The following is a 25,776-nucleotide window of genomic DNA, read 5'->3' on the forward strand; positions in this document are numbered from 1 at the left end:
GCCGAGCAATGGGGAGCTGGGGACTGTAACCCAGCACTATACTGACTAGAAGAGGCACAGTAATTACTCCTGGTTCTTCTGTGGAGCGCAGCCAGCCAGATGCTCAGGCGTGCCCTGGCAGGAACCACCTTGCCCGCCCCCGTTCCCCCTGAGCTCCCAGCCCCTCATCCCACTGCCTCCCAGGGGTGATCATTCCTGCATGGTGAGCAGCCTGCCAGCTTCTCTACACCAGCTCCATATAATTGCTCTTGCAGCTATAAATAATCTTTATCTCCCTCACCGCTCTTCCCATGATGTTCCCTGGGATGCAGAGGCACAGCTTGCCTCTGACTCGGCCCCTCGTTGATGCTCAGTCCCTGCCACCGTGACTCTGCACGTTCCTGGGGTGCTAACACCTCTCTAGTGGGATGCTGAGCAGCAAGAATGGTCCAGGGACGATGGGGAGGTGGCTTTCCCCTGTCTCTACAGCCCTGAAAGCCTTGCACCAGCCACGCCATGTCCACAGGGACAGATTTGGAGGAGGGGGAAGACAGTTCAGGGAGGAAGGGAGGTGCTTTTTAGTGAGTTTTGGTTGCAATGGGGAAAAAAAAGAAGAAAGGGGGAGGAGGGGAGACAAATGAGCATTTCCTTCCCCTCCTACTGATGGTAGCAAGGAGAGCTGAGGTGATTTGTCTCCACGTTTTGCTTGTCTAGAAGGAAGGCACTATAAAGCTGCTGTGTTTTCAGCAGCTCCTCCCCTTGCCATAAGAAAGCATCATTTGTCCCAAATGGCTGGCGTCCCTCTGAGGGCAGTGCCTGCCTTCCCCTGGCACCAACCGTGCAGGAGGCACTGTGCCAGGGGTGCCAAGGGGGGACAAGCAGGGAGGTGCCTGGCAAGGGTGCAGCAAGCAGCTCTGGGCAAGGCAATGGGAGCTGGGCACCATCCCCACACTCCTTTTCCCCAGCTATGCCAGGTCTTGGCATCTCAGGGGCATTTCTCGGCCACAGCTGAGGTCAGGGCTGCTGAAGGAAGGTGCATTGTGACCTCAGGCAGCTCCTCACCCCAGCCCTCACTCAGGGCAGGTTTGGACACAGACGTGCCCCAGGGAGGCAGGCAGCCACTGACAGCTCTGAGGAACCTCTGGGTTGGAAACATTGCTCTCAGGAGAACCACTTTTTCAGCAGCAGCGGTGAGATTCAGAGTCATTTTTCCCCCTTCCATTTAAGGAGACACCGATACAAAGCAAGAACAAAACCACATTGTGGCCCCATTTTTCAGCTCAGAGGAAAGCAGGAATTACTCTGCTTTCTAGGAAAGTCACAATCCAAATGCCCAGAGTTTGAAAAACAATTTTCCCCCTGAAAACAACCACCTTCATCATTATCAACCATGGAAAAAAACCCAACCCAGAAGGCTTTCCACAGACAACCTCCTCACTCTGTGGGAGCATCAGCCCTGTTGGGTGCCTGGGGTGCTCGGTGTCTCCCCACGAGGATGCAGCCCCATGTGCCCTCTCCCCAGGCACCCAACCCTGGCTGCTGCCCACCCACCAGAGCAGCCCAAAATGTCTGGTAATTGGGAGCTAATTGAATCCCTTTGCGATTACCTTCTCCTCGGTTCTGTTTCCACGCTGGAAGGCTGGGCTGCTTTGGGCTGAGAGCAGCATCTGAAATTATCAGAGTTAATTCCCTATGGCTCTGTTTATTAGGCCAGAGGACTTCCCCAGAGTAATCAAACCCCGCCAGAAATCGCATTAAACCCACAAAACAAACACTGGTGTTTGCAGCACAAAGCCCTTCCTGTCTCATTAAGATCAATTAGGTTGTCTTGAGCAAACTTCCCCCCTTCTTTCTGCTAAGCCTGGACCATTAAGCCCATCCTCCACCTAAACAAGCTCAACAGCAAATCTGGAGGGGAAAAATACCCATGCATCACTGCTGTTGCTTCCAGGCAGGCTCTCTCCAGAGCTGGTCACAAAGAGAAAGGCACCAAGGTAGGGTGAGTATCACGGACATGTCTCTCACAGTCACTTTCCCTGCTTCCCCCCCCCACCTCAAAGGGATGTGCCCAGGCAAGACATCATCTCTCCATTGCTCTCAGGACCATCCTGGCTCACCCAGCCCTGGTGCAGGCTGCAGGAGCTTCTCTGGCTGGGCAGGGTGGGCTGACAGGCAGCTCAGTCTGGGGCAGTGCCTCATGGCAGTGATTGGAGCCCACAACAAAGCCTTCCAGGGCCAAAAGTCCCAGCTGGTGTAGTGCAGTATGGCTCATCTGCAGCAGTGATTTACATGGAGCATCTGCTGCATGGGGAAGGGAGGAATGCATTACAGCTCTGTAAATTGAGGTGGTGGAGTAGCCCTGACAGCCCCGGCTCCCCAGCAGCCAGGGATAGCCATCCCTGGCAGCACACAATGTCCCGGGGGGAAAACAAAGGGGAAGGGGTGTTGGCAGGTCCCCCAGCATGCACTGTGAGTGTTCTGGAAGAGCTGTTGTCCCAGGCTGCATCCTGAACATCATGGGGTGTGCAGAGCAACAGAGCTGCTGCATCCCAGTGCTGAGGGATGCTCTGAGGCACAGGGCGAACTGGGGTCCCAGCCCCAGAGGACTGTGCACATCCTGTCTCTCCATACCCTAAGGACCCTGTGAAAGTTCCCAGCCTGACATCAGAAAGTATCAGCCAGAAGTAAGCACCCAAATTGGGGACTTCAACTGCAGACCCCTAGATCTGCAGTCTCCATCCCCCACCTCCCTGCTGTGCAACAAGCCCACTTCATCGCAGGCATGGCTGAGCATTGCACAGAGCAGAGCAGACACGGCTTTGCTGAGAGCCAGCAAGACAAGGAAAGACATAATTAAACTCCTGACTCTGGCTACAAACATTGCATAATGAAATTAGCCCCTCGGTCCTGGGCTGTGAGCTTCCTGAGGGTGAGCACAGACTGCAGCAGCAGCAGCCCTTCGAGGCTACAGCAGCAGTGCCAGCTCATGTTCAGGGGCGTTTGCTGGCCCTGCTCAAGGCTGAGCATCCTCTGAGCTCTCCACAAAGCCATATCCCCAAGATGCTCAAGGGTGCAGCACAAACTCATGGGGTTCCCACTGGGAAGGAGGTCTCTGCACCCGAGCGGGCACAGTGAGCTCGTGCCCTCAGCCAATCGTCCTATTTCCATCTAAATTCCTGCAGGGGTTTCAAAATTTCCCCAGCCTCAACTGGAACAGGAGATTTTCATCAAAGGCAGCCTGGCACAGGGGCATGTACATGCTGGGCAGCTCCTGCATCCTGCTGCTTGGTATCCCCTGTCACAGAGAGAACAAATTTGCAACTGCTTGTGAGCACAGGGAGTCACTCAGGGAGGAAGCTGCAGGGTAAAGATGAAGCTAATTCAGTGGGGAGGGTGCCTGTGTGTTGCTTGGGGGTAGAAAAAGAGGAGGGAGTGGAGCTGCCCCCAACAGATCTGGGAACCACGGGATGATCTGAAAGGATTTCTGCTCGAAGCAAATAACATCAACTAGCCTCCAGAGATTGTTTGTTTTCTCAGAATCTTAACATGCAAGTACTGGCAAATAAACAGCAATTTTAGCAAAGCCATCAAGTCTCTTTGTGGTGTTTTCTTTTGAACCCAGAAGAGGTGGCTGCTCAGGCCTCACCTACTTACTGCGCTGGCCGCTGCAGGGGTGCCTGTGAAGGGCTGAGATGCGGGAAAAACAACAGGCTAACGTGGCCTGCTTAAAGGCTTAAGGAGAGCCCAGTTGTGCCCTGGCCAGCTGGAAGCTGGTGTAGGGTATTCCTCCTGTGCCATGCTTGCCTCAGCCCTCTGCTCGGTCCCTGTGCCGGCCCAGATGTGTGGGTGAGAGGCAGCATCTCTGCCCCGAAGGTTGGATGCACGGGTACCTTTGATGGGGCTGAACCAACACAGCGAAGCTGCCACTCGGAAGGAGCCAGGAGCAGACAGTGTCACCTGCCCACGCAGTTGCTTTTTCCCCTTCCACCAACAAAGCCACAGAAACGCCTTGACCCCGCGTGGAAGACGTTTTCCAAACCCCATTTCAGAAGGGCCTGTGCTCACAGTGGGGAAGGGGAAGCTTTGCAGCGTGAGGATGCAGCAGAAAAGAGCTCCTGCCGGCTGCACGAGAAGCAGTGGGTGAAGCAGTAGAGCTGTGATGAAGGGCTTGGGCTGTTCTGAGGAGCGGCCTCCGCAACCAGCCCGGGAGAAACCCGCGGGGATCCACTCGGGAGGGTGAGCGGTGTGAGGTGCGTTCGCGAATGGACAAAGCCAGCGGCTGAAAAATTGAGTGTTTGCACCTAATTATTTTCAGAAAGCGGCCAGCTTTATGGATGGCTGAATAATATTCATCAGATAAATTATTCATGATTTCTTTCCACTGATCAGCAAATCAATTAGCCACAAACCTCTCTTCAATTATTCATCCAGCTCCAGCAGGGTAAATGTGGAGATTTACAGCACGGGCAGCCGACTGCGATATTTCCAAACAGGGACCCTTAAATTCCTTAAACCTGTCTCTGAACTGGCTCAAGCGACTGACCCAGCACTTTGATTCACTGCTGAACTCTCCAAGCTCAGCCCCTGCCCAGAAATGCCTCTGGCTGCCCAGCAGACCTGGGAGGGGAGGCAGCGTGGACCTGCAGGCATGGGGCATGGAAAGACACAGTCTCGAGGGGTTCGCCAGCCCTCACCAGTGATCTGGAAAAAAGGGTTAGGAAGCCAGTAGATATGGCCAAGGCAAACACAAGGTCTGGAGCAAAAGTAGTTGGGTGTGCTTGAGGTGATGCACAAACCTCTCCAGCTATGACCTCCTCTGATATGGGCCTGCTGGAAAGTTGCGTTTCTGCAAGTTAAGCTGGGCGGGTTTAATTTTAATTCACTGTAGAAGCGATCTCACGCCGCAGTTGAGGAGTGTTGACAATATTAAGCTGCACAGTAAATGCAAATAAGAGTTATTGGATTAACGGTCAAATTAGCATGTGAGCTGGCTTTGCATCGCCAGAGAAGCAACCTTAGAGGCTGTACAAGTGAAGCACAATTCAGCATGTGATAAGTGACCAGGATGGCACAGAGGGAGCTCTAAATTGCCCTACTTTGCAAGGCTTCACACCCCAGCCGTACAGGTGCTTCAGCTCAGAAGTGACACCTCCCTGCCATACCTGGCACCGCCAGAGGTCCCTCATGGCAATCTGCAGCATTGCTCATTAATGTGGTTGGAAATTAAGGTTGTGGCTGGCCTGCATAGATAAAGCAGGTCCAGACGTAGGAGGGCAGCTGCTGTATATGCCAGGCAAAGCTTCTTTTCCTGTGGTGATGGAGGAACAGGCACAGGAATAGCAAGACCCTCCAGGGAGAAAGCATCACTTGCAGCTTTGATTGATCTGGTTAGTGGATTAAGCTCATATTCATATAAACACTCTCACTGCTTTAATCTGTTTCCATTCAGCTGCCCGAGAGGGCCCCCTTCCCACATCCAGAACTGCAGAGGGGTCGTTCATTTGGAGTAGCTTTGGCTACACCAGGCTCTGCTGGTGTTCACAGCCTCCCCCAGGGATGTGTGCTCAGCCCAGCACAGTGACCTGCCGCAGAGCAGCCTCCAGCTGCTACCCCAAGGAACTCTTGGTGATGGGTTTGGTAATTTACCAGTAGTTAGCACCCCAGTGCAGCTGAACCGTAGCCACATTAGGGGGCTGAGCCAGTCAGCCCTGTCAGGGGTCACCGCTGCTTGAGAGGCTGTGGGAGACTCTGGGTCAGCCAGTTCTGCAGTGGTTCCCCCTTTGCAAAGTTCTGTGAGCCTGCAGGTACAAGGGGTGCAAGCAGGGCTGCAGGCTGGCATCTCTTTGCCCTCCACCTTTCAGTGCTACACATGCTTGGCCATGAGAACAGCTAACCAGGGAGCCACTTCTCCTGGGACACTGGTTCTGCACCCCAGGAAGCACTTGAACTGAGGCTGGATATCTGGGGCAGGACTCACCATGCTTACAACCAAAAGCCAAGGTCCACGGAGTTAAGAGATACCCTGGAAGCATCAGTTGCTATCCCTGTATCCCATACACACAGCCCACCTAGGCCAGAGTGTCTTCAGTGCCGTTGGGGTCAGAGCTGCCAGAGCAACCCCCCTGGCAAAGCATCGTACCTGTGGCTGGGCAGGGCTGGAAGATGTAGGAAGGGACAGCAGGAGCAGGAGTGGGACCGGAAAATCGGTACAGAGACAGGGCACGTGCCTGGCCTGAGTTCCTTGTGGGATGATGTGGGACCTCTGCTATGGGGGGACAGGCTATGGGGTAGAGGAAAGAACTGGGGACCCCCCTCCTCATTTTCCCGCAGAGCAGCTGAGCCACCCGCTGGACACGGCCAGGAAAAGGCACAAGGACAGTGTCCTGGGCTGCGGGACTGGTCACAGCTGCCCGGGACGGTGACAGGGAGCCCGGGTTCTGGCACTGAGACCAGCTCGAGGGGCTGGGGCTGAAGGACTGACCGCAGCCCCCAGAGATGGGGACGGAGACGGGGGGATGGGGACAGGTGTTCTGGTCCCCGGCATGGCGACAGCTGTCCCGAGATCCAGTCCCAGCCGCCCAGCGACACAAGGACAGCATCCCGGAGGATGCGATTGCTCTAGGGTGCCAGGAACGGGGAAGGGGACCCCGGCCCAGCTCCCAGGAACGGGGTACCCGGGGGACGGAGCTGCGCCCCGGTCCTGCGGACAGAGTGTCGGGCTCCCGGCAGTTGGGGGGGGGGGGGAAGAGTGGGAGGTCCCTAGCCCCCCAGCTGGCGGTAGCCGGTCTCCCCCCGGCGGCGCTGGGCGGAGGGGGCGGTGAGGACGCCCCCCCATCCCCACGCTCCCCCCGCCGCACCGGCGCGCCGCCCCGCCGCCCGCCCCCAGCGCGCCTCCCGCGGACGGCGGAGCGCGGCGCGGGGCCGCGGGGCCGGCGGCGGGGCGGCGAGCGGCGGCGGCGGGCGGCCCGCAGCCCCCGACGGCAGCGGCGGCGATGCGGCGAGGCGGGGCGGCGGGCGGCGAGGCGGGGCGGCGGGCAGCGCGGCGGGGGCGGCGGGCGCCGTGGGGCTGAGCGGCGGGCGGCCGGGGCTCCGCGGCCCCGGTTGGCGGGGGGGGGGGCACCCGCCCGCCCGCCCGGCGCCGCACCCGGCACACGGATTTACGGCGCGGACTGCATCCTCCGGAGCGGCCCCGGCAGGTAAGGCACCGCCGGCATCACCGGGGGTCCCCGCCGCCCCCGCGGCTCCGAGCGTCCCTCCCTTGCGTTAGCGCTTCGCCGGGCTCCGGACGCGGCACAAGTTTCCCCCGTTGCAGTCCCATCGGGTACCGCTCCCTCCGGTCCCCTGCTCCCATCTCCCTCCTCTCCTCCCCCCATCTCGCTGCTCCGCCATCGGATGCTGCAGGGATGGGGCTGCCCCGGGCTGCGCCCCCCACTCCCCTCCGCCAGCCGCTTGCCCGCCCCTCCGCTCCCCGCTGTGCCCCCGCAGCCCTGAGCCCCCCCGGCAGGGGAGCGCCAGGAGTCCGGGTCCCTCTTGGGCAGCGCCGCAGTAGGGTGGGCGGGGGTGGGGGGGGGCGAGTGTTGTGCCGGGGAGCCTGCAGCCAACGCACCCCCAAAAAGGAGGGTAGGCGGCCAGGTGGCGGGGAGCGCAGAGCCGGCAGCTCGGCTGACGTGGGTGAAGCCTCTGTTGCTTTTGGACCAAACTTGGCTGCGGGAAACCTGCCCTCAGCCCGGGAGCCCCGAGCTGGGACCCGTGGGACAGGGTGTCCCCAAAGGACATACCCAGAGCATCCCGCTGCTCAGGGCTCTGGGTGCCTCACCTCGGCGGGTGGCCATCCTGGTCTCAGGGATGCTCTCTGTCTAGGCCTTCACCGGAGGATGTGAGAGCTGTGTTTGATCTCGGTCTTTCCCAGGGAATGTGAACTCCCTCCAGCCTTCCTGGCAGCAGGGCTGGGTGTGGGGATGCTCGCCTTGCAGGCAGGGATACTCCAGGTCTCCTCAATGGAAAGCCTTCCCCTTTGCGGTCGGCCTCAGAAAGCAAGTGTGGGGGCACAGCCTGTGGGAGAGGCGCACAGCCCGGCACTCAGCACCCATCCAGGGGCACGGTGAGGGGCTCAGCTCAACCCCCCAGGGATGCTGAGCCAGTTCTGAGTGGGACCTTCCCCTCTCTTACCCCTCTAGCAGACCTGATGTGCACGGGAGGATGTGAGATGCTGTCAGGGGTCCTGCCTTGCTGGCGCTGTCAGATGTGGATTTTACTTGCAGGGGGATGGTGGTGTGTGAAAGAGATGCTGCACCTGGAAGATCCCGGTTTGCAGCCTTTTCCCCCATTTTCCTGCACGGTGGCAGACTGTCACCATCCGTCGGGCAGACAGGCTGTGCAGCTGAGCCGTGACTTCCCGTGGGCGTGGGGTATCGATCGATCCACAGCTCTGCAGGAGCCCGCACGGAAGTTGTGCTCAGCCCAGCATGTCACCTGGGGGAGCCCAATCCGATGCTCCTGAGCCGGGGAGAGTCAGATCCAGAGTCCTCACTCTGGACATGCTGCTGTCATACTTCTTGTCAGGCAGCAGGACAGCTGGCACAAGGGTTTAGGTGTCCCAGGGTGGGTTTTGCCAGGTATTCAGGTGCCTCTTTAGCTGTCATCTGCCTTCACCTGAGCCCGCTGTAACACTCAGTCCCAGGATGAGCCATTCCACGGCTCCCTAAGCCTCCTGAGCTACCCCCATAGGTCCTGGGTAGCTCCTCGATCTGATGCTGTGCCAGGCTGGGTTCAGGCTGCGGGATGTCCATCCCATGGCTGCACACTGCAGGCTGGCACTTGTCCTCCCTCAGGTGCCTGCTGGGTGCCAGGGTTGCCCCGAGCTCATCTGCAGGAATGGATGGGAGCACAAGAGTCTGATCACTGCATGCAAAATCCCCTTCCAGAAATCCCCTTCTCCAGCGCGTCACCGGCGTACGATGAAATAAGCACGGATCCTGCAATTTTAGGGCTCTCTACAGGTTTTGCTGCAACCAACAGCAGACTGGGCTGAATATAAAATGGATTTTCCTCTGGTTCCCAGTGCAAAGCTTTTGCTGTCAGAATGAAAACAGATATTTGGCTGCACGTTTAAGCCAGTTTTACAGGAAATTGCCTCTGGTTAAGACATTGGCAGTTGTAGGATCTCCAGCCCCGTCCCGTTTACCTCTGTGGCTTCAAAGGCTGCCTGAGCGTAACTGTTCTTAAACTCCCCTGGCTCCATCAGAGCCTGGGCTGCTGCCAGAGAGGTATCATCCCCCTGGCTCCCTTTAAAAAAATAATAAGGGAAACAAATATAAACCACTGCATGAATGCTGGAGGAGGGGGGCAGAGCCGTGAGCCGAGGAAGCGAGCAGGGCTGGGCACAACTCGCAGCTGGAGCTCTGGTCTGGAGCCTGAGTCTCCAGCTCTGTATCCCTCTTGTTACCCATCCATCTCCGGGCACCCGGCTGTGTGATGCTGGCACCCTGAGGAGCTCTTCAGAGGAAACCACAAAGGATCCGGGCCCTAGCAGCTCTGCTGCCTTGCTGTGGGAAGGTGTCAGCAGCAGCAGTGGGTATCTATCCCCCAGGAACATGGTGTAGAGGCACGTACTGGCCTGGGAGACAGCCCTGCCAATTCAGTTATCGAGCACAGGGATCTGCAGGGAGAGCACTTTCCTGTCTCTCTTCTGCTGCTTTAGCCGACTGATAGGTCACTGCTGACATTTTGCTGTGGGCCACATGGAAGCACAGCCTGGCACCGTGCTGGAGCACATCCCCTCCCCGGGCTTCATTTGAGTATCACTGCCCCAGGCAAGGTGGTGGTGGGGTGGCAGGAGGGGGGTGCAGGTCCTGCCACAGGTTCGGGGTACCCCCCTCTGTGGGCGGTGTGGGTGCTGGGCTCTGCTGCAGCAAGTTGCTGCTGGTGCCCTGACAAGTCGCTGCCTGTGTAAACGGGGATTTCTTCAAAACTCCTGGGAGGAGCAGCTGGCACCGGAGCAGCTCTGTGGCAAAAAACGTGTGTGTGTGAACTCCAGTCTAAACGGGAGAGGGAAAACATCCAGAGTTACGGAACTAATCCAAATGGAGTTGGCTTTCATCTCTCTCTCTGCAGCATCCTTTGTGGAAGGCATTTGCATTTCCCCAGAGTCAGTTCCTCCCTGGTAGTGAATCCAGGGATGCAGGGCAGAGGGAAGCAAGCCGTTGCACAAGGTGAGGGGTGGCTCTCCAGGGGAGAGGAGAGAGGTGAGCTCAAAATATTTGAGAAGGAAAGTTGTTGCTGTGCAGTATCAGCTCCGGACGCAGCCAAGGCCTGTGCACACAGACTACAGTGAGCCCCACTACCGAGCGCAGGGCTGAGGGCTGTTCCTGCGCTCCCAGCGAGCCACCGTGAGCGGGTGACCCATCTCAGGGATGTGTGGGGGTCACGCATACCTCCAACCCCACCCCAGCACAACTCCATGATGCCACCAAGACCCCTCCCCGATGGGGTCCAGCATCACCCCATTTAGAGGTGCTGGGAGACCCCTGTGCCTCCCATCTAACAGCCACCTGCGTTGCGGTCCCCAGGGGTCTTCTTATCCCGTCCCCCCCCATCAGTGTGGTGGGCGCTGGGCTGTGGTCTGCAGGCAGCTCCAGGGTGGACTGTTGCCGTTTGGGAGGGAGCCTCCAGCTCAGTGGAGACGCAAACAAAACAGGATTTCATGAGCACTCTAGCAACAGCTATTAGCTATGCTAAAAGGATTAACGGCTCTGCAGGACTCATCAAGTGTTTAAAACATAACTCAAGCATCAAAGGCAGCTCTTATAGCCTCACATTTTCACATCAAGCAACTCTGAAAATTCCTATCCAACTTAATTAAAACATCCACTAGGCTCATTAAAAGCAAAAAATAAACAAACCCAAAACCACCACCCCAAAAAACAAAGGCTCGTTTTTTCTTCAAGCACAAAGCCATTTTGGAGAGAGGTGTTCACAGAGAAGCATGCCGACTTCTTTGTTGAAGAATCATCTTTGTGAAAGTCTCCTATTCCCACACCACTGGGTCTGATTGTTCTGAAGCTTTCCAGAAAGGAAATAAATATGGGAGGTGGTGGGGTGGTGGTGGTGTTTGTGGTTTTTTTCTCTTCCCCCCCTCCCCCCACACCAGCCCCAGCTAGGGACCATAGAAGAAAGATGAAAAAATGAGAAGAGCTTTGTAGAGAAAGTTAGATAAGAGGGTGGGGGAGTGTCAAAACCAGACCTATAATAGGAAACAAGCCACTGAAGTGCTGGTGAAAGTACCTTTCATCTTGAAGGCTCCAAAGTGCAGTACATGAATACACACAAGAGATGGAAAATAATTGACAACAGCTAGCATCATGAGATGAAGTCACCACCTTTGGTGGCAGCAGAGCCACCACACTCCACTGGCTCTGCTAGCTGGGTTAGTCATCGGTGGTGTGAGCGGGCTCTGCAAGACCCCAGGCCAAAGCTTTAGATGCCACACTTGCATGACACTTACATGAGGACATGTGGTCCTGAGCTGGCACAGCACTATGGTGCTAACCAGCCCCTTCCCTCATGTCCTTGGCCCAGGGCAGCATAACCATCATCCATCTCCCATAGGGTTGTGGCTTGACTCTCTTTCCCTGTGATGTGCCTGGTGACGGTGGCTGTCCCCCGGCTCCAGGATGTATCTTCTCCAAACACTCTGACCCTGCTCTGTCTGCCTCAGAGGCATTAATTAATTACATCAGGTGCCCTGGGAAGACTTTAAACAGGTAGAGAGGCTCCCCTCGTACAAGGTGTAAGTGGGCTGGTGTCACTGGAGCTATGGGTGCATTAAACACAATATCCAAATTTAGGAAATGCTGGTTTGACATCCATACAGGCCTTGAGCTTTTTAGTATTTCATCCCATGATGCTAATTTTGCTGGGGTTGATCAATAATGAATTAGCATCCCCACCAGACTTACCAAATAGCTCCTGTCTTGTTTACGGGTGAGTTTGATTCCCTCCTCTTCAGGCTGCCCTGTGTGGTCAGAAGGTGCCTGGAAGGGCAGAGCTGCTCCTTCTGCATCTCCCAGGGAAGATTTGCAGCACACCTTGCCTATTCCCTTACACCTCCTGCCCCTGGGTACCTTGGCTGCCCCCGGGGACCTGCTGTGGCCCGGTGCCGGGGATGGCAAGCTGGGGTCACGCAGGGCTGGTGGCAGGGGAAGGCGTGTGAGCACAGACTTCACCCCTGTGCACTCGCTGCGTGGTCAGGATGCGAAGTGCAGGAATTAGGAGGTAGACAGGGCTTTTACATGGAGTGTTTATAGTGCCTTCCTTGCTTGGTGTCTAGACATAGCTATAAATGAGGGAGAGGGCTATTACCTAGGAATAAAACCACTGAAACCAGCCCTGGAGAGCGTGTCGCTGTATTTCCAAGGAACCAGGAGATTCCTTATGATTAATGTAACGATATCGAAGGCTGTAAACTCACCGCAGTTGTGTACCAAGTCAGGGGACACACTTACAATGTACCTGCCACTTGCAGCTTAGACTAAGCATTAACTATGGTCTCTTGCCAGCCCTTGGCCATTCCTAGGGCTGCTGCTTGCTTACGGATCGTGGGTTCAGTTCAACTGACTCCACCAGGTGCAGCAGCACAATAAAACCACCCGGCGATTGCCAAGGTGCCATTTCTCATCGCAGGGTGGACCGGCGGTGGTGAGGTTGAAAGGAGATGCTGTGAGCAGAGCCCAGGTTACATAGCTTCCCGGGAAACTCTGTCTTCAAGCCTGATGAGTTCAGGCAGGGAAAGCAGGAGCATGTTCAGACAGCCTGCACCGCTGTGGACTGCTCCGAGCAGTGCTGCGTGTGCGCATGGTAGCACGGCGGGGGGCTTCAAGCCCCTCTGCGAATGGGAAGCACCTGGGATCTGAAACACATCCCAGGCCTGGCTTGCAAGATCATGCCCAGTACATATTGGCAGGAGAAGTTAGACTGCAGGGATCTTGTGCTTTTTGGATGCAAATTCTTCTCTCTGATCTCTGCTTCTACCATGTCCAGCACAGCAGGGTCTCAGTCTCTGCCTAAGGCTTTGCAATACTGTTACAGCATCAGAAAAAGCAATAAAGAAGAAGATTGAATCCCTGGAGAAATACCATGAAGCAAAACCCTGACATGCTCTTGACCGGTATCCACAGAGAGAACACAAAGATTTTTTTTCAGCTAGGAGGAACCTGCCTACACTAGGTCTGAATGATGGAGTGGTAGGGGCTGTCTTTTCTGAGCCCTTAGCTGAAGGGCTGTCACTAGAGGATGAAAAAGGGTATGGAAAGCGTTGCATAGTGGTTCAGACCTCTTGGGACCTGCTATCCCATGGCTGACCTGCCTTCTGAGGGAGGAAGGAGGGGAAAGCACAGCAGCATGAGCAGTTGGTGAAGGAGGCAGCAGGTGGGAAACGCGGGTCAGCACCTTTGTGCCTGCAGGAGGTGCTCCCTGAATTAGGATTCCTCCTCCAGGTTAGGTTTCATCCTCAAACGGTTTGCCACATCCAGGCTTGGTCCCCCATGGGAGTTGTGCCACACATCAAAGCTCAAGAGGTGCTTGGGCCATACAGGCTTCCAAAGGACCTAAGGTCCATTAAAAGCTGTTCTCATTTGATTCCATAAAGAATGCCATTGGGAATATGGCAACATTTTTTGGATGTGAGTAAATATTGGCCTTGAATGAAGTGCTGATAATGGGAGATAAGTTATCAACAGCTGCTTAACCTAATATTACTGCCGTACAAGATAACACTGAGCTTTCGCAGGAGGTTAATAACTAGAGGCGGAATCCATCACTACATACAAAGGCACCTGACAGGCCACAGCCTTAATTTTTCCCCTGGAGCTTTATTACAGCTGAAGGAGCACGTAGCAGGGAAATGTGCTGGTGGGCCAGGCCTGCCTCCAGCAGCAGCCAAAGATGCTCTTGAGCACGCAGCTCTGAGCAGTGGCTGGGGGACAAGCGTGCTCCCCCACAGGGCCGTCTCCTCCGGATCAGAAGAGCTGGGATGGCATCACTATAGTTGAAATTAGGAGAGCTTTTGCTGCTGCTATTCTGGCTTGAATCCCTGTGCTGGGCAATGCCCACATTGCACATCCAGGAGAAGTGATCACGGAGCAAAAAGTGAAGGAAGGTGTGTTGTACATGGCATTAGTATGGACATTTGAGAGGCAATGTCGAAACATGAAGCAGCAGCTCTGGATCACAGCATCCCCACGGAAGAGAATGCAGCTGATCTGATAGAGGATTTTAGCCCATAGTTACAGGTATATTTTCCACACTGTCTTAGATGGCCACTGCTCTCTGGTAAGTCTGTTACAGGCTGCTCTTGGACCTGTAATTCCACAGGGCTTTTGGAAAGAAGAGGTTGACAAGAGCCAAAAGCACTCAGGTAGATTGGAAAGGCTCTACGAGCAAGCAGCACTTGGCTCCACAGCTAGCTTCTCAGCAGAAGGGCTTCTCCCCTGGAATTACTGAAAGCAGAGAGCTGAGGCAGGGGGAGGTCTCCAGCCACCACCCCACTGCTGCGATGTAGGATCATGCCAGCTATTTTAATTACGTTCCTCTTGCTTGCTCCTGGCCATGGATACTGCAGTCTTTCAGCAGTCAGCCTTAGAAGTCAAAGCCATCTGCTAAGGGAAGGGCTGGGACATGGAGGGAGCAGACAACTGCCTGGCCCTTCTGCCTGAGGGAGCCACAGGGCTTCTTGGTGCTTTCCCTGGGCATTGGGCAGACACGAGGTCACCGGTGTTAATTCCCGGCTGGGACGTGCCTTGGATGTCTCTGAAGACACCAATCAGCTCAACCAAGCCCTCAGCAGAGGCTCCTGGCAGGAGCTGGGCTGGCTTTCAGTGTTCCTGGCTCCCAGCCCCTGCTTTATCCAGCAGACCACACTGCTGCTTGGCAAAGCTGGCTGCTGATGCTAGGACGGCAGCTGCAGTCCTATTGATCCCTGTGGGGATGATGAGCCCAAATGAAGACCCTTGGGAAATCAGCACAGAATATAAAAATCTGGCTGCAAAGCAGAGGCTCGGACTGTGACAGCTCTGAAGATAAACCCATGTGAGAACCCATCTGTGTAGAGCATCCTCAGAGTGCCTGCTTTGAACATGAGTATGATGCTCAAGATTCATAAAGAAACCTTCATCCCTTCCCACGTGTCCATCACACCTTTCCTTTCTCCCATAGGAACTATCTGGAAGTGGATCCAGGTCCCCACACCAACAGAGGAGACAACTCCTCAGGTGCCCTGGGTCAAGGGATTCTTGTGAGGCTGGAGGGAGCAAACAGATGAGCACCTTGGAAACATCCAAACCTCCCATGGTCTCAGGGCTGAGAGGATCAGAGAAACACCATAGCCCACCCCCCCACCCCCCAAAAATGAAAGAGAAGTCTCTCTGTCACCTACCATTGCAATGGCTGTCACCCAAGTAGATGGGGCCGTGCGTGTTTGCAGGCTGCGCTGTGCTCCTGGCGCTTACGCCGTGTCTGTGGGGAGAGCCGAGCGGCTGCGGGTGCCTGAGGGCACATCAGCCTCACCCGGGTGGGCTGCACAGAGCTGCTGGGCTGCCCAGCAGGCCAGGAGCTCCAGGGAGCTCCCTTTGGGCTGGCACGGTTAGATGGTTCCTGACAGCACCTGCTTAGGCTCACACATCACCAGGGTGATGTTGCTGAGTCCAATTAAGAAGAAAGCTGCTGCTACTAACCCTGCGACTGCTCCCCCCCCCCAACTCAAGCATTTCAGCTGAACTTCCCCCCCCCCCCCTTGAAATCACACCACATGCAAGCATGCCCTCACCCTTCTCACACACTTGACCAAGCAAGGTAGCAAAACCCCCCAAAAAATTGCTTTCTTGCCCTGGTTGTCCTTAGCAATTAGCAGAGAGCTGGGGCTGGCAGTTCCCTCTGCCCTGGGATGGCTTCCCTGCTCCCTTTCTGAGCAGCAGCAGGGCCAGGCTACTGAGGTTTGCTTTTCCGTAGCCAACCGCTGCCCTTGCACATCACTTACATCCAAGGTTCAAGCCCATTGTTAAAGGTAACGAGTTGATGCGTGATAAAAGTCAGGACAGCCTGGGTTGACCCCTCTGGACTTGTGTGCCTACATTTTGAAAAGCACAAGGAATTCCTGTGGATCCACTGGCAGCGTGTGAGTGATCCCCTCGTGCTGGGGCTGGGTGAGTTCTGCATCCCAGCAGCTGCTCCCTGCTGCAGACTGCAACATCGAGCTCCCCTTCCAGAGGTGGATTTTAAGCTTCTGCTGGAGTTCACCTCTGCAAGCAAGATCCTGGCTGGCGACAGCATCCCTGCCTTTCCAGGAGAACCTCATCTGCTGATCAACACCTCCTCCTTGCCTGCCCTTCGGCTGCCCACCCTGCCGGCAGCAGCTCCGGTGTGCAAGAACAGAGCTTTCCTTGCTGCCAGGTGGCCCTTTCTCTAGGCTCCTATTCTGAAGCTTGCTTTTAATCCTGGCAAAACATCCAGCTTCTGATTTGTTCTTGTTAGAAGTCTTCTGGTGCATCTTAAACCTCGGTGAGCGTGACCACTGGCTTTCAAGTGTGTGGCACTGCAGCGAGCCATCTACGGCTCCCCAGGAAGGGGAGCCTCTCCTTCTGCTGCTCCCCATCCCTCCCCAGGCACAGTCACTGGTCTGTTCAGTCCTTATTTCCTCCGATAGAAATCAATGTCATGTTTTCTTCAGGTTTTCCTTCGGTTTCTTTGCTTTTTCCAATCTTCCCTTGCTTCCTGCAGGCACGCAGCTCATCCCAGCTCATACCCAGCAGAGTTCTTTCATCTCACATATCATCACGGATACTTAGGCTCTGTGCAGGGCTTGGGGTGGAGGTCATGAGGCTTAATCACCTCTTAATCAATTCTGTCTTTCTGTGTAGCCCTCACAGTCCTACACAGGTCTTGCCTCAAATTCCTGGGAGGGGATGAGCATTCCTTTGAACACCCCCTTTGCACCCAGGGGGGTGTATGGGAAAGGTACAGTTGCAAAAGAGCTTCCCTAAAATTGCACTGCGTTCCGTTTCCTTGGCAAAGGCGAAATAAATCCACCCAGGGAAGGGGGAAGGAAGTAGAGGAAAACGCAGCAGGCATCAAAGGAGAAAATGCTCAAGGAAAGGGGAGGTCTGGCACCCTTAATGGGAATTGGAGGGGAATTTATAAACCTGAAGTCAAATAATTACGGAGCCTGCGTAGTTTAGGTCATGTTATTGGGACTCATTGCTCTTCGTTAACCTTCCAGCCACCTGAGTTCAGGTGTCAGCTCAACATCAAACCCCAACCCATCAAAACTTTCTCCATTTGAAAAACTGCAGGAAAATTGGGTTTTGAAGTGACTGAATGTGATTTTATAAGGCACCTGCCTCCCTCAGTACTGGTAAATCAGTCAAGATCAAAAAAAATCTGAAAATGGATATTTGGGCCTGGAATCCAGGATGGGACTCCAGCCAGAGAGAGCTGAAAAATTGCTGTTACGTTTATTTGTGAGGAGTTTGTGTTTTGCTCCATGTATTATGGGGGGGGGCTTCCTTCCCGCTCCTCCCCAAAGAGGTGGGGCAGGATCCAGGCACTGCCTTGCCCAGAGTGCAACATGGAAAGCATCTTTGATTATTTCCACAGCAAATAACCAGTGTCTTTTGGGCATCTCTGCTGGGGATGCTCTCAGTACAGGGACGTGCAGGGAGAGAGTAAAAAAGATGCCATTGAGCTGGGAAGGAGCCTGCCTAAGCAGCTGTGGGATGAGGGGTGGGCTGGTTATTTGGTTGGGAGAAAAGAGTGGAAGCAGGTCTGGAGAATAGAAGAGGCTTTCCCAGCATAGCTATGACTTGCCAGGGAGACATGCACTGGGCAAGCCCTGGGTCTGCTGTTTTATTTTCACCTTGCCCCTCTGGAATATAAATTCTGCCAGAATGACAGAGGTATCAGATGAAAGCTGCTGAGGGAGGTGTTACTTACGGTGGATGTCACACGGGGAGCGCCTGTCTTGGAAGATGTGCTGGAAGCCCAAGGTGTGCTGACAAAGTGACCAAGTTGGGATCAGCGGCGGTGCTGACATCACCAAGGCACCCCTGAGCAGTGGGAAGACTTTTGCTTCTCCTGCAGCAGGCTCCTATGAAGTCCCTGGTCGCGTACAGCACTGGGTGGCTGATTTCACTGCTGCATCAGGGTCACTACAGATCAAGCTGCAGCTGAAATGCATGCAACTGGGCGTGCAACGTTCCTGTAGCATCCCAGAAATGCTGTAACTGGATGCCTACCCAACGCACACAGCTAAGGGTCCCCCCTAAAACTCACACCCTGGCATTGTGCTGCTGCTTATTGCTGAGCAGGGAGGGCTCTGCTGGTCTCATGGTTGGGGGGGGGGGTCTTTGGGGGCTGCTGCTCCAAACATCTTAGTGGACCCTGTAGTGATATAAGCAAGTTCAAAATTCCACCGGTAGTTTCTACTAGACTTCTGTAGCACCTTATCTGGTTTAATACAAAGTGCCTGTAAGCTGTCGCTGGGCAGGAATCCATTGTCAGCCAGCTGTCAAGCTTAATTAGGTTGTCCTGTAAAATATCTTGCATATAAGTAAATCAAAAAGAGCAGGGCCCATAAAAGGGCCAGTGTGTGGCACATTCATGTTATTTATAGGCATCGCTGTGGTGCTCATCACCATGGCAGCTATGAAGGTCGACGCTGACAGTTGTAAGGAAGTGCCATGTATGGGGGGGTTTTAAAAAAGAAAAGGCACGTGCATGAAATAAAGCATGACTCACACATGCCAGCAGAGCTGTGAAGTGAGGGTATGGTGTCCTGCATGGAGCCCCCAGCCCCACAACAGCAGGATGGGTGGGGAAGGAGACAGAGCAGGCAACAGCAGGTCTGTAGGCTGAGGGCTTCTGGAGCTGTAGATCCCACAGCCTTGGAAATGCTGAGAGGAAAACACAACTTCCGTTCTGTGTCCTCCGCTCCAGTGCTGGCCCAAAGCTCCATCCTTCTTTCTTCCAGTTCATTCATCACAAATTCATCCTCATCTGTTCTTGTAACAGCACTGCCCTTTGGTTTAAGCAGCTCTACTCCCTGGTTGGTGCTTATAAGCCCCTGCTGCACTTGGCAGTGCTGCCTACACCCCACCTTGCCAGGCAGGTGAGGGGGGCTCACACAGCACACACACCCCACACAGCATGGCACAGCACAGCAGCCCCAGCCTGGTCCATCCCTGGGCTGCTAGACTTGATACCAAGTGGTCCAAAAGTACCAACACAGAGGAGTATGGAGATCCCTTTTCCCAGTTCCTCCTCCCCAGGATGAAGCCTTTCCTCACAAAGCCTGGCTTTCATACCTTTCTGTTTAATTGTACAGCAGCCAGGGGTGATTGCTCACTCCAGGCTTACTTTCTGCAGCTAGCTTTTGCATACTACTCCTTCTACTCAAAAGACAGACAAAAGTAGTAGCTCCTCACATCAGTTCTGCAATTAGCAAGTAAAAAGCCTGCTCCAGGCATATCAAAGCTGACTCAGGTTGAGCATCTATACCTTGCTGTCTGCCTAGAAGGTAGCTCCTTACAAAGCAGCCCCAATCCCAGCAGCACTACTCCAGAAAGGCTCCTAAGGAGGCAAGTGGCAAGTCCTCACTGTGCTCCTTTTATTCTCAAGCCACCTGGTCCCTCAGCTGGCACCAGTGATCCTAATTCCTCCATATAGCTGGTCAGGACCCTCCTCTCAGTAGATACATTTCTGTTGTATTGTTCATACCAGGCTGCTTCTTTCCCTTGGGGTGTCATATCTCAGCCTTGACTCGAAAAACTCAGTACTTCTAAGGCAGTCCTTCAAGGATCTCTCCTTTCCTGTGAGAAAAGCTTTCTATGAACCCAAATATCTCTTCTCCTTAGCTGGCTGTGGCATCTTTTGTTGGGAGCTTTTTCTCTAAGGACTCTTGAAGGTCTCTTGAGGAGGGCTGTTTCTCAGCAGCTTCCCTGGTGCACGCAGCACCTTTCCCGTCATCCTTGCTCCTCTGCAGCAGAAATCAAGCTGCCCCCGTTTTCCCCCCACATGGGGATGAGTGGGTGCTTCTCTTCCTCATGTTCATGCCTTCTCTCTGCAGGCAGCATTGGTTCCCTGGCTCCTGTTGGTGATGGACCTTTTGTTCCCATGAAATAAGTGCCATATCCCCAGGACAGCCACCTGTGGGTTTGGGGAACTGCTCCCAGCCTTGCACCTGGGCTGTGGGAAGGGGTGAGGACACATTCCTTCTCGTGTGGGGAAAGCCCTGGGGGGACATAAAAGTCACTACTGAAATCTCTATTTCTGCCTGTTGATGTGAACCATAGTTCTGTTCCTGTGGGAGCACAAGGGTTCACATGTATCTGTTTGCAAGCCTTCCATTTATGCTTTCTTAATAACAATAAAAAGCCTTTGCCAAAGGCATTTGCTTAAAGAGCCGAAGTAAATAAACTCACTGGGAATTTTTGTCTGAGGAAGTCATGGGCTGCCTCAGAGCCCTGCAGCCGCTCCCCTAACATTTACTGCCCTGCTACCTCCCGTTATTCCCACAGACTTGGTGGTTCCTGCTCTCAGGAATAAGCCCATGTGGGTAATGAATGCCAGGCAGCTGGTGCAACGCTTTCTCTGGCTCCTACGACTCCATTCAGGAGCCTTTCTTGCAGAGCAAATACATGGGGCCTCTTTTTTGCTCTAAGACTTATATGCTTATTAAGCTTTCTGCAGTGGAAAAAAGATTGCAAGGCAATTCAGCTTGCAAGCTAGGTCATGAATCGATGTATTTGTTATGAATGGCAACAATATGCGTGTGCCCTGGGCTTTACCCAGTCGTATCAAGCAGTAATACAAGGCAGGATGAAAATAAATCTTAATACCAACTGCCCTACGCGAAGCAAACACTTATTTTACATAAAACCTAATTTTAGACCGTCAAGAACGCAGCCAGTCCGCTTTGTCTCACCGTGACTTAGCATAATGACATGCATATAGATATTCATATATATATATATATATATTTGTAAACATGCTCTCTTTTTTTTTCCTCCCCTGTGTTTTTGCTGAATGGAAGCACCCTGAGAGCCAGCGCTCGCTCTCTGGGTGAGGAATGTCTCCACACACCAGCGAGCCTTCTCCTCCTCGCTGGGGCGGAGGGAAGGCGGCGTGGGCGCCCAGCCCTGCCACGTTAACACGCAGTTAGCCTTATTTCTTTGGGCAGCAGCAGCTGGGAAATGCCAAAGCACGGCTTCACCGCTGACTTCCAGCATCGCTGGGACCAACACGTCACCCCTGGGTAAAACGAAGCGCCGATGTTGGGCGTCAGGCCCTGGGGATGCTGGCAGGGGTTGCTGGCAGGGGATGCTGCCTGCAGCCCTGCCTCCCTTGCCTGCCGCGTCTGGCCCCTGCTGTAGTGATCTCAGCTTGAGCAAAACGCGCTGTAGCGTGGGATTAAAGGGTTTGCATGCCCTTTGTCTGACAGCCATGGAGAGCATTCAGGGAATGCTAGAGGTTTCGAGGGAATGCCCAGAGGGAGTCAGGTTGTGCGTGCAGGTTTTCAAGTGCTTTGGAAAAAAAAAAGTAGCAGAGCGCTTTGCTTTTCAGAAAAAAAAAAAAAAAGGAAAAAAAAAGGACTTTTCAGCATTGCACTTTCCTGTGTCCTCCCTGTGGTGAGTGTCTGAGTTCATTTATGCAGCTATATTAACTTTCACTTCACCTTTCCGTGGTGTTTCCTTCCCCCACACAGCCCATCCTCCTCCCACGGGGCTGGGTTTATGGGAAAGGTTTCTATATACAGCAGTGGGATGGGGTCTGGGGGATCCCATCTTGTTCCTCCCCAGCCAGGTGGTGATTCATGGGTTGGTTCATGACAGCCAGCTCTGGGAGGGTTGCCAGGATCACCCCATGGACCAGACCTGCATTAGGACTCATGCAGCTGCTCCCCGTGATGCTTCTTGCCTGCCCAGGTCCTTCGGGCCCCCACAGAGCACCAGAGAGGCAGGGGTGCAGGGCAGGGGACTCCTACGGTTGCACTGAAAGCTTTGCCATCCTTGCTGCCTGGGAAGGCAGCAAGCTCTCCTGCCGCTCACTGGAAGCCAGCATGAGGCGTCTAGCGCTGGTGGCTGGAGAATAAGACTCTATACATCAGCCAAGTGAGTCTTTCAGGCTCAGGAGCCAGGAAGCAAAGCGAAAGGCATGGCTTCGGGTTCCTTTTTAAGGTGCTGCCATGATCGCAAAGCTACTCTGGAGGTATCTGTCATGGGAGGCTCAGATGCCTGAGCCTGGTGCTTGTGCGAGGTCACACTGAGGTGCTCACCAGCTCTGAATCAGAGAATCGTAGAATCACAGAATGGTCTGGGTTGGAAGGAACCCTAGGGACACCCCCCTGTCACAGACAGGGCCACCAATCTCCAGGCCTGGATCTACACAAGGTTGCCCAGGGCCCCATCCAACCTGGCCTTGAACAACCCCAGGGATGGGGCATCCACCACCTCTCTGGGCAGCCCGTTCCAGCTCCTCACCACTCTCTCTGTAAAGAACTTCCCCATAATATCTAATTTAAACCTTCCTTCCTTTAGCTTTAATCCATTCCCCCTTGTCCTGCCAGTGTCTGCCCCTTTAACAAGTTGATTCCCCTCCTGTTTCTCTGTTCCCTTCAGGTACTGGAAGGCTGCAATGAGGTCCCCCCCACAGCCTTCTCTTCTCCAGGCTCAAAACCCCAATGCCTGTGTAAAACGTATAGGGTGAGGTGTGGGCCCCCAGCAGCTGCAGGGAAGGGGCTGCCATGGGGTGCTGTTCTCCCTGCGAAGGGGGAAGGCCTGCCAGGGCCACCTGGAAAGGAACGGAGAGGTGCTGCCACCCTGGGAAGGCACAGTCCTCCCTTGCTGCCGGAGGAGCAGAGTGGGTACTGGAGATTAAACGAGCTGCTGCTCTCTGCTTATTAAAAGCAAATGGTGTTTCCTGGCAGCAGGACAGATCTGGCATCTTGAGCCATTGAAACGCTCCCAAAATAGACATCGGGAGGAAGTGGTCAAAGCCCCCCCGGCACAGGGAGAGGGTGTCCTCCCTCCCACCTCTCCCTGGGTGGGAGAACACCCGGTGGGGTGGGTCGGGACAGGGGTTCCCACCATGGCGCTGGTTTGTGGCGAGGTTTGATTTGCATCGCTGAGCCCATTGCTTCTTGCTCGGCTGGAGCAGGTCTGGAAGGAGAAATTGATTGTGATTTAAAGATGTCAGAATCAGGAAATCCATCATGCCCCTTGCTAATCTGCTGCTGTGATTAATTACCCTCACCATTAACTCCCCGTTACAAATATATACCTTATTTCCAACCAAAATTAGTCCCTGGGCATGGCTGCTCTGCTCGATGATGCATGGGGGAGCGCAGAGGGGCTGAGCAGCCACAGGCAGCCAGGCAGCACAGGCTGCGGGCACCCACTGCCATGTGTGCTTGGCCACTGCCAGCACCCACGGGCCAGGAGCAGGGGGGCAGGAGTCCCCCACAGCGGATAACCCCAAAAGTGCTTCTGCGAGGGAGCTGGGATCCTCAGGGCTCGAGGACGTTGCAGGGTGGTGGGGCTTCAGAGGGAGCAGGAAGGGGACAGGGAATGGCACCCTGCCCCTGACCCTCACAGGAGCATCCCCAGGACCCACTCACAGAGCAGCCCATCACGTACCAGTCCCCCTTGCCCGCCAAAGGATCTCCCAGCAAATGTGCAGGAAGAGCCTTGCTCTGGCTCTGAACTAAACTGCGCAGTAAATTAAGCCTGATCCACATGAAATCCCCTCCACACGTATGTTCTGGGCTGAACCCAGGAACGGGCTTTATCCAAATCCTTCTGTCTTTTGTCTTTAATTTAAGAAGTTGGAATCTCGTGTAATTGCCTCTGTGCTCACGGAGGACTGGGGAATACCGAGGATCCCTCCCGTGGCTAATTGAACGCCGTATAAATGTTCTGGCTGTAAGCAAAGTTCTCTGCCTTACATTACAGAGATATTTAGGTCCAATTCTGCGCTGGGGTGATAATTTTATGAGGGATTTTCATATCTTCTGGACGCAATATGGAATGGATCATTACCTTTTTTTTTACACTTAATTGCTTTTATCATCCAGAAATATTCAGCATTTAATGATAATAAAGCACTGCTGCTAAGGAGGCCAAACACCAGATAAATTACTGCCTCGTGGTGCTGCAGTGCATTGCTGTGTGTCACCCTTCCCTTCTGGGGTGGGGGGCAGGGGACGCTGTGGCCAGTGGAGCAGCAACTCACCTCAAACCACCCTTTGGCCAGGGGGGAAGAGCACTTGGATGTCCAGCCCCACAGAATTGGGAAGTTTCCTCAGCTTCCCTAGCATCCTGGCTTCCCAGTGCCTTCCCTGCAGCAACCAGTGCTTGGAGGATTCTCCTGCAGCAGCCATGGACAAGGTGCCCAAACTCCCTGCTTCAGGCACCCCTCCATTCAGCTGCTGGGCTCAGAAAGGGCATCATGAGTGGTCTGCCTTCCTCCAGACCATGGCAGGCACAGTGTTTCTCTTAAACCGGCCGGGTTGCCTTGAATGAAGGATATTTGCTGCATGGTTGCCCGTGGGGCTGGCTCTGCCAGCTTTCCTCCTCGGAGGCAGGGATTCAAACCCAGGTACGGGCGCTTGCTTACCGTGCTGCCCAGGGCTTCCCAAGAACTCATTTTTCAATGGCCTTATACGGCTTTTAATTAAAAGCACTCACATAAATTTATTAATTATTTATTAACTCTTTATAGATGCTGCTTTATAGATCAGTGGAATCCTACTGATGTTCATAAGCTCATCAGCAGATACTGTAATTGATGGCTATAAGCAACCGGCTGACCTGTTGGGCCCCGCAACAATTGATTAACTATTCATTAAAACATCTAGAAATCACTTATGAACCTTTTATAAACTATTTATAAGCAAGTGGGGACAGATTTATTCATTACCGCTCCCTGGGATTACAGCAGAGAGACGGAGGGAGCACTGAGCTCAGGCTCCAGGCAGCGGTACGTCCGTGGGAAACGTGCCCAATGTCACCAGCAAGCCTTCACCGCTCCGTCTATTTTCCCAAATTACTCTGGCTTCCTGCAGGGCCCAAGGGTCAAGCTTCCTGATGGATGTGGGTCATTCTCCCAAGGAGCAGAAATGACACGGAATTTTCTGCTGTTTTGCGGCGTCAGGTAGTTTAGCTAAGTAGGGGCTGGCGAGAATCCAGCAGCAGCTCTTTAATAGGCTGTTGGGCTGAAGGTAGAGGAGAGGATGAGCAGGCTGGGGAGTTGCTTTGCCTCTAGCGAGATAGGATTAAATTACCCATCCCATTTTCCTTTGCGTTAGTATGCGGGGTTATAGAGAGCCAACGGCAGCGGCTGCCAGCGGCTGAGCTCGCAGCCGCAAGCTAGTTCCCCATGAGATTGGGGATGGAGCGCCAGGCTCACTTCCCAACGTGACCCTACCGTGGATCATTTAGTTTGTGGGGTTTTATTTTCCAACAAGATGAATTTCCAAGTGGATAATGAAAGACGTCATCTGCTTTCCCCTGCTTTCAGTGCGGTGAGGGAAGGTGCAGTGCCCTCGCTCAGCTTAGACTTCACAAACCGGTCCCATGTTCCCGATACATAGAAATTGTACCTAAAAATGGAGACTTTCCCAGGGGCTTTCCCCACGAGCACTGCTCAAAACGAGCAATGCTGTTTCTTGCTGCAGAGTCCCAAAATGCTTGCTCTGCTGTGGGTTATCTCCAGTCCACGCGAACGTGCATCACTTGACACTGAGGAGCCTCC

The sequence above is a fragment of the Gallinula chloropus genome (genome assembly GCF_964237585.1).
Source record: "Gallinula chloropus genome assembly, chromosome: 6".
Lineage (NCBI taxonomy): Eukaryota > Metazoa > Chordata > Aves > Gruiformes > Rallidae > Gallinula > Gallinula chloropus.